This window comes from Bombus bifarius, unplaced genomic scaffold (genome assembly GCF_011952205.1).
Source record: "Bombus bifarius isolate JDL3187 unplaced genomic scaffold, Bbif_JDL3187 scf7180000008361_frag, whole genome shotgun sequence".
Classification (NCBI taxonomy): domain Eukaryota; kingdom Metazoa; phylum Arthropoda; class Insecta; order Hymenoptera; family Apidae; genus Bombus; species Bombus bifarius.
In genome coordinates this window covers 12,922-20,906 of record NW_022884614.1, presented here as the reverse complement: position 1 = coordinate 20,906, position 7,985 = coordinate 12,922, and the positions used below count along the sequence as shown (strand labels likewise).

Here is a 7,985-nt window from a genome sequence, read left to right as displayed (position 1 = left end):
AAATAAATATCATGAATTCTACTTGAGTTATAATTATATAGATATATGCATACGTACTGGTAAGTAGTATGAATGAGATTTGTTTTATTGTTATAAATATATAAATATATATTATCGATAGGAATAAATATTACAAGTGTACCTTGTCTTCGAGTATATATATATATATATGTGCGTGCAATGGTAAATACGACGACTCAATTTTATGAGTCACTTGCATTATCAATGGAAGTGAATGTCATAAATATCGCCTATTTTACAACATGCGTGTATATATATATTGGTGAACATAAGTGAAAATTATATGCATAGTTATAAATGTTGTTTGTTTACAGGTGGATAGCATCAGTACTTGGTTTCGTGGGTAGCGTACCAATACTTTACAGTTCCTCTGTGCGGATTGCTATTCGTGTTCTTCCGTCAGTCGTTCAGAGAATGGTTGATGAGTTCGCCATCAGTTCTGTACACACATATAAAAATAGTTAATATATATATAATATCATTTATATAATTTTCTTTTGGATCTGTTCCCTTGTATGAATACTGTATCTTTGTATATAATATAATATATATAATATGTTATAATTATGTTAGTTGTTATTTATTCCTTAACTCTCTCCCCTTTTCTTGTGTGTGTTTTTTTTTTTTTTTTATTAGTACCTAACATTGCTATTATGATGCCGTATTATATTGCATTGGCTGTTATTTGTATGTGCGCGCGACAAATTTTTCAACATGGTCGCTCGCTTGTCTCTTTGGTATGGCGTTGGTTTAATGTCAACAGTGACGTGTTGTTGAAATAACTAATTAATTGTTAATCACTATAATTTTATTTGGTAGTGTTCTGTAATATTGTTTTGTGTATTGTGTTACCAGTTATTTCGTGTGGCATAACTTTATTCCTTTGCACTGAGTTCAATCATGTCTTGTCGCCAATATTCAGTTAGTCCATCTTGGTTAATTTCTAACCCATTTATGTGTTTATTGACCTTTCCTTATTTTCCCTATTAATTTATTATTGCATGTACTTGCTATTTGTTATTATTTTATGTAATGGAACAGTTCCTTATTAGTGATTAAAATTTATTTGTTAGATTAACATTGTCTGTAATTCTTTAGATTCTACTTATTTGATGCTGCGTCACTTACCTGGATCATTCCCACAACGTCGTCCAATTCTTCGATATGCCTTGGATACTTACTACGGTTGCCTTCAATCGTCTTATATCTGTGGCTATAAAGGTACTGTTTAATTCATTTAATTTAATATGTGTATAGTGCATTGTGTGTGCGACCGCTATTGTGCATTACAAAATCCACTTCTACATGTTAGATGTAATAATATAACAATACTACGTAGATTAATACATAATAAAATATCCTTTTACTCCGGTTATATTTATTACTAACTCTCAATTAATCTATCTTAATTATTTTCTAACCACTTTCTATCTTCATCAGCTATTTTATTCCTTCTTGTTAATCTGCGAAATTCATGCATGTACACTTCCTTGTGCGGTGATTGATTGTTTGCGAGGTGAGTTGCGCTTTCGTTGTTGTTGAACTAGCACGTTTTACTTGCAAACAGTAATTGGAGCATTCGTAATAGACTTCTTTTCCTTTTCCAAGTTTCCGCTGTCTGTGTCATTCGACGAACAATGTCAAGCCTCCACAGCACCGTGGTAACATTTAGCAATGCTGCTCTTTGCATTAAGGCTATTGAAGTTAATTCGTTCGTTTATTTCCAGCTGGTGCATGGTGTTCCGCTAGTAGGGAGCCATAACCTATTTTGCACGTAGACCTTCTTTTATGGTGATTACTTGTTTACAAGGTAACTTTCACTTTCCCTCTTTTAATTATTTACTGAATCGACACGTTGTATATTTAAACAATAATTGGAGTACACATAATAATTTTCCTTTTTCTTTTTAGGTTTTCGCTATCTGTATTGTTCGATGAACGGTGTCACACCTCCTTTTGATTTATCCATAATATAGTTATAACATTTAGTAACCTTGTATTTTGCACTGAGACAATTGAAACTAATTTATTCACTTATTTCAGGTAGCTGTCATACATTGCGTTCCACGAACAACAATCCATAACTTATACCTGCACGTACACTTTCTTGTGTGCTGATCACTTGTTCACAAGGTAACTCCCACTTTCGCTAGTTAATTGTTCATTGAGTTAATACGTTTTATATTTGAGCAGTAATTGAAACACGTATAATAATTTTCCTTTTTCCTTTTAGGTGTTCGGTATCTGCGTTATTCGACGAACAGCACTATAACATATACTACCGCACTACGTTGTCCAATGAAATCGCTTTATTCATTGCTTATTTCGATTATGCGCCAGTTTCAACTTGTTTAAGTGCACTGTTCGCGGAATCCCTTTTACTTCAATCTTGACGTTTTGTTCTGCAAGATTTCTAGCACTTTGTGTCGTCTAATATATTGATCGGAGAATTTTCCTTACTAGGTTCTTTTAGTAGATATATCGAATCTCCTATTTTAAAATCTTGGGGGCTGATTCGTCGGTCGTAATATTCTTTTGATCTTAGTTTGGATTTTATCAATTTTTCTCTTGCCATTCGTTGTACAGTGTTAATTTTATTGAACAGATCTTCGAGATATTCTGCGTATGTTGGTTCCATGTTCTCTTCGATTGTTACTTCACCAATAGGTTCTCTGGCTAGGTGTCCAAAACTAATTTGTGCGGGGAGAGTTTCGTTCCTTTCCTTCATTTTAGTTTTTATTTTGCGCCAAGACGCAGGTTTACTGACATCGATCCAATTATCCAATTGCTTGCTAATAGCATTTAAGATACAAATTTTTGAGAGTGCCGCAGCCATATTAACCCAAAAATATTTTGTATATAGTATAGTGTGATACCATCCATATTTTCCTGGGGGAATCATAAGATCAGCACTACTTACTATGTTACCTACGTCAAATATTAGATGTAGTAACCAATAAAGTATTTTTAATCCAATTATAATCCAATGGCTAGCGTATTTATTCAAGTTTTTATATATATCTTCGACTGGTGATTCCCTGTTTTCTCCCTTCTGATTTCTTTGAGCTCGTTGAACTTGCGTTTCTTCAGCTTGAAAATGTTTAGAATCCTTTTCCTTAGTTACCCTTTTTTCTTCTTCATTTACTTTATTCACAGCACCTTTATTTTTCTCTACCTTTTCAGGATGAATAGTTTTACTGGAAGTGCTTATTATAATTAAATTATTATTTATTTGTATGGAACGTTTAGGAATATTTTTGGTAGATTTGGAATTATTCTTTGAATTTTTATTACAAACCTTTTTGCTTATAGATTCTGTTTTGGATTTAGGGATAGCTATATTTTTATTTTCTATAGTGTGATCTTCTTTGCAATTTAATGATTTGGCTTTGAGTTCGATAAAGTTTCCCTCTGATGGTTTTATAGAAGTTTTTGAGTGAGATACACTCGCTATCTCTTTTCCTATTATGGTTGAGACATTCACGAAATTCGTGGAGTCTTGCTTTTGTATCTTTGCCAAGTCGAACGTGGAGAGGCAATTCGCACTTCCCAGCGGGTCCAATATCTCTGTGATATTAGGCAGTGGATAAGCGTTGCCTGTCGTCTCGTCGTTCAATTTCCTAGTTTCTGCTTCGTCTGAAGGTTCTTTGGCACTAATATTATTTATCTTGTTTGGCAACTCAGAAAATTTCTCACCCATGATCCTATCTATGGCACCGTGCGTCCTCTTATTATTTAACGTGAAATTATCCCTTATCACAGCAACGGAGTGGTGTTTGCATTGAAAAGTTGGTTGGTTGAAATGATCAGCATCTCTCCTTTGATTTAGATCTCTATCGAGGTATTTATTTGTGCGTTTTTCTTCCCAAGTTATTGCTCTTGTTTCTCTCCTGACATTTTCTTCTATTCCCGGGTTGTTTAGGTGTTACCGCGACGGCGGTACAAATCTCCAGTCCTGGCGGTTGTTTCGGTTATAATTATTCGAAGGTGTCGGATGTTGGTATCGAAATCTATCGTTCGCTTGTTTTAATTCTCGCGTTGCTTTCACGGCTTGGCGGTACGCATCGTCCAAGGATTGGTATCCTGCTATTTTTACTCGTAAATACACCTCGTTTGGGAGCCCCTTAACGAAAGCTTCCCTCGTGTCTCGATCTATCCTATCTTGAAATACGGTGCCGTACTCGTACCTTTCCCCGTTCATTATTGCCAGTCTGAGATCTTTGACGCGCTCTATGTAGTCCAAAATATCTTCTCCCGGTCGTTGAAATATTGTAGCTAATTCCCCTTTATATTCGTTAACCGTTTTTCCCGGATCGAACATATCTTTTAATTTATTCCCGAAATCGTTTAAACTTATTATTTCTGTGTCTTCTATGGCGAGGAACGCGTGCCCGCGAAGCTTATTTGTTAATAATTTTACTAACTGAGATTCTTGATGCCTAGGAACCATGTTTCGTGCGCGCTCGCATGCTCTTAAAAATCGAAATACCGAGGGTCGATGTCCGTCGAACACTGGTACTGTCTCTATTGCATCTTTTAACTTAATTGATTGGGGATTAACTTCTATCGGTATTGTCGCTTGCGAAATTATCGGCGATGATACGGGTGTCTTAATTTCCTTTTTTATTTTCAGTGAACGCACATCGTCTTGTAATTTATTCATTGTTGTACTCATGTCGCGAAAATTCGCATCCCATGCTTTAAGTTTTTCCGATAACACCAAGATCATGTCTTTGTCCAACGATTTTAATTTAGTCGCCATTGTTTCTCAAATATACATTTTATTGACAAACGTGACAACCTTAGTCCTCTGTGGAGCGTATCGAACCGTTTAAACCAACTTTAATCCTCCGTGAAGCGTATCCCACCGCTGCCACCAAAATATTTACTATATATATATTAAATGTTACGTATTAGTTTATCGACATCGATCAAATTTTAAATTTAGAGTTTACTGAAAAATTTTTTTTTGTTGTTGAGTTTGAATTTAGTCTGAAGGAAAATAATTTGAAATGATATTATTGTGTATGTAATACTAGTTTAGATTTCTAATTAAATACGGTAGTTGCTGCCACCAGAAATAGTCTAAGGACTATTTCAAAATATTTTATTTCTATTAATTTCCGTTTAATAGGTAGCGTTAACTGATGCTTAATGCAACTGGTAAACGAATTTCACTTTTCGGCTAACCTGCGATGTGCAGGAATACTGGCACGGGAGAGGATTTAAGCTGGGATTAATAATTATTTGTAGTCGTTGAACGGATTTTATTTGAATGTGTAATCGCCTAGATTATTACCTATATATATATATTTCATTAACCGGATATATGTATTTTTAGCGTTGCTGGATCGGATAGGAATGTGAGATTTTTCGTCGTTTATATATATATATATATATATAAATTTATTTTTACGTTCGACTTCTTCTTCTCTTTTAGTTTCACTGTAACAGGTTGCCGTTAGAACCGAAACTCAATTCATTTCCTACGATGGATTTTGTTACCACGATCTTCTTGCCTTTCGAGTTTAATAATCGAGGATGATTCTAACGATCCTCTCTGTGTGGGACTCGTGTGATTTCGCAAGCCTTGCCCAAAGACGGGTAGTATTTTACCAACAGTGGGAGGAGGAATGCGAAGATCGACGGGTGTTTTGATAATCGAAAACACCGTTTGCACAAGCCAACACAGCGAACGATCCTTTGATTAAATTTCCGAAGGGAAATTGTTCTCCTATTACTCTCTTACAATCGCATGCGACGGTGGCAAGAATATCGGTTATTAGCAATGCCGGTATCTCTCTTAATTTTCGATTGACCCCGACGATGTATTTAATAGTCCTCTCTGTGCGGGATTTGTGTGATTTCGCAAGCCTTGCCCAAAGACGGGCAATATTCTGCCAACAATGGGAGGAGGAATGCGAAGATCAGTGGGTGGTTCAGTAGCTGAAAACACCGTTCGCACAAGCCGACACAGCGGACAACTCCTTTTTATTTAAAGGTTAAACGATGATTCTATCTTCGAAACCGTTCGCGAAAATAAAACGAGACCGATGATACGAAGTTCTAATTCGATTCTCGAGGGCAACGAAATTATCAGAGAAGAAGGAAATTCTCAAAATTAATTTTCTTACCTTGAGGAGTAGGCGCTGTCTGGCGCCATTTACCTCAGCTGCTCCGTTGGTCGTCGAAGGTTTTACTGGGTTTATTACTTGAACTCGAATATAGTTTACTATCAACGTTTACTTTATTTTTCTATTTCGATACGGACAGAACAATTTACTGACTAGATTAATACCGCAATTACAATGCGCGTTCAAGATAAAATTTTCTTTTTACTTAGTCGCGGCTCTCTTTTCTTGACGGAAAACTATAGACTCCGAAGCGCAAAATACTATACAAAATTTCTAAAGATGAGCGCAATAACGAACGTAGTAACGAAATAATTAACAAAAGTGAACAAAATAATTATAAACCGTAATAACGAAGATCGCAATAACAATGAACAAAGAATAATGTAATAAGAATATTCACCAGGATGTTAATGATGATCGATAATTGGTGAGTATTATAACGATAATGTTAATGAGTGAGCAACGTAATAAGAATATTCACCGGAATAATAAATGATAATTGAGCTTTGAGAATTGATAATTAATAATGTTCACCAGAATAATAATGTTAATCGCTAAATGATAGTTATCGAGTCTTTTTTGCTCTACGTTGCTTGCTTATTTATAATGCCGTCCCCCACGGGCTGGTGGTTCGCTGGGGGTACGCTAATGATTGTTTTTGCGATTTTGATGGTTTCCCTTTCTTGTTGTTTCCCTAGGTTTCGGTGATCGACGTTCGAACAATGTTTGCGGAGGCATTACCATCGGAAGTTCCTTATTATTATTTTTCTTTTAAACGGCTTTTGTTTTTATGTATGATAAATATATATATATATATTTTAAATATGATATCTATTTTATGTTTGTTAAATATATGTATTTTAATTCTATATTTCCTCCTTTTTAATTGATTATATATATATATATTTTTACATTTGTAGTTGCGCACATATTTTATTAAAGAAAAGTGTTAACAATATGTTTTCATGATTTATTTCTCGCGCCCGACTTCCATTGATCCTTAATATTCCTGTCGCCGTGACGCGTGTAAATCTAACATGGCTGCTCATAAATGTCATCAGCAAAGTTATAGTAACGGGTCTTTAAATTTTGTTTAATATCGAAGTAATTGTCTGCCGCTCGTTTTCCTTACTCTACCGCAATTAGACATTTACTTATTAATATTGCTTTAAAGTATTGTTCGTGTGAATATACGCATATATATACATTTTATGTTGTGTGTTTGTAATTCTTCGATTGCGTTATTTATTGTTTTGAGTAGTTTATTTTATAGAGTATTCGATAATATAAAACATACGCGCACACATGCATATATATATATATACGTATCCATATGCATATTTTCTTGGCGGTGTAGTATTCATACGAAATGAAATGTCGATTATTTATTTATCCTTTACCGGAATGTAGGATAGTTTTAAGTATGTATCTTAGATTATCGGTTTGATAGAATTCGCACACATATATATATATTTCTGACAACGTAACCTTCATTTCTCTAATAATACGATATTGTATGTTTTATGTATTCGTTAAACTATTAGTTTTCGACATCATGTATACTTATATTTTATAATTTGATAATTTTGTATTTATTGCATAGTGTTGGAAGCACTGTCTCTAATATTCACTAGGTTATTACATGTTCGGCATATATGTTTTATACTTATATGTAACTCTCCAAATTGATTGATTGAAATATATTTGTCGGAGATGAAAGGAAAGCCGAAGCCCTTCCTTGGAAATTTTGGGAACATCCTCTAGTACCTTAGCCTAGATTTTATTATAGTTGTAATTGTTTAAGATTTGTAATAAGCGAGATTGGGTTCG

The 7,985-nt window shown here is 34.5% G+C and overlaps 1 long non-coding RNA gene across 4 annotated transcripts; it reads left to right on the top strand.

Moving 5' to 3' along the window:
• The first annotated feature begins 842 nt into the window (after nt 1-842).
• Nucleotides 843-2,458, top strand: LOC117212745. 4 transcript variants are annotated; one of them, XR_004488521.1, is made up of 6 exons: nt 843-942; nt 1,120-1,242; nt 1,630-1,682; nt 1,749-1,996; nt 2,065-2,154; nt 2,255-2,458. It is a non-coding gene; the product is annotated as an uncharacterized LOC117212745 (long non-coding RNA). The 4 variants fall into 4 exon arrangements; XR_004488520.1 differs by having other exon boundaries at nt 843-1,242; nt 1,749-1,831; nt 1,933-1,996; XR_004488518.1 differs by having other exon boundaries at nt 843-1,242.
• Nucleotides 2,459-7,985: the final 5,527 nt, after the last annotated feature.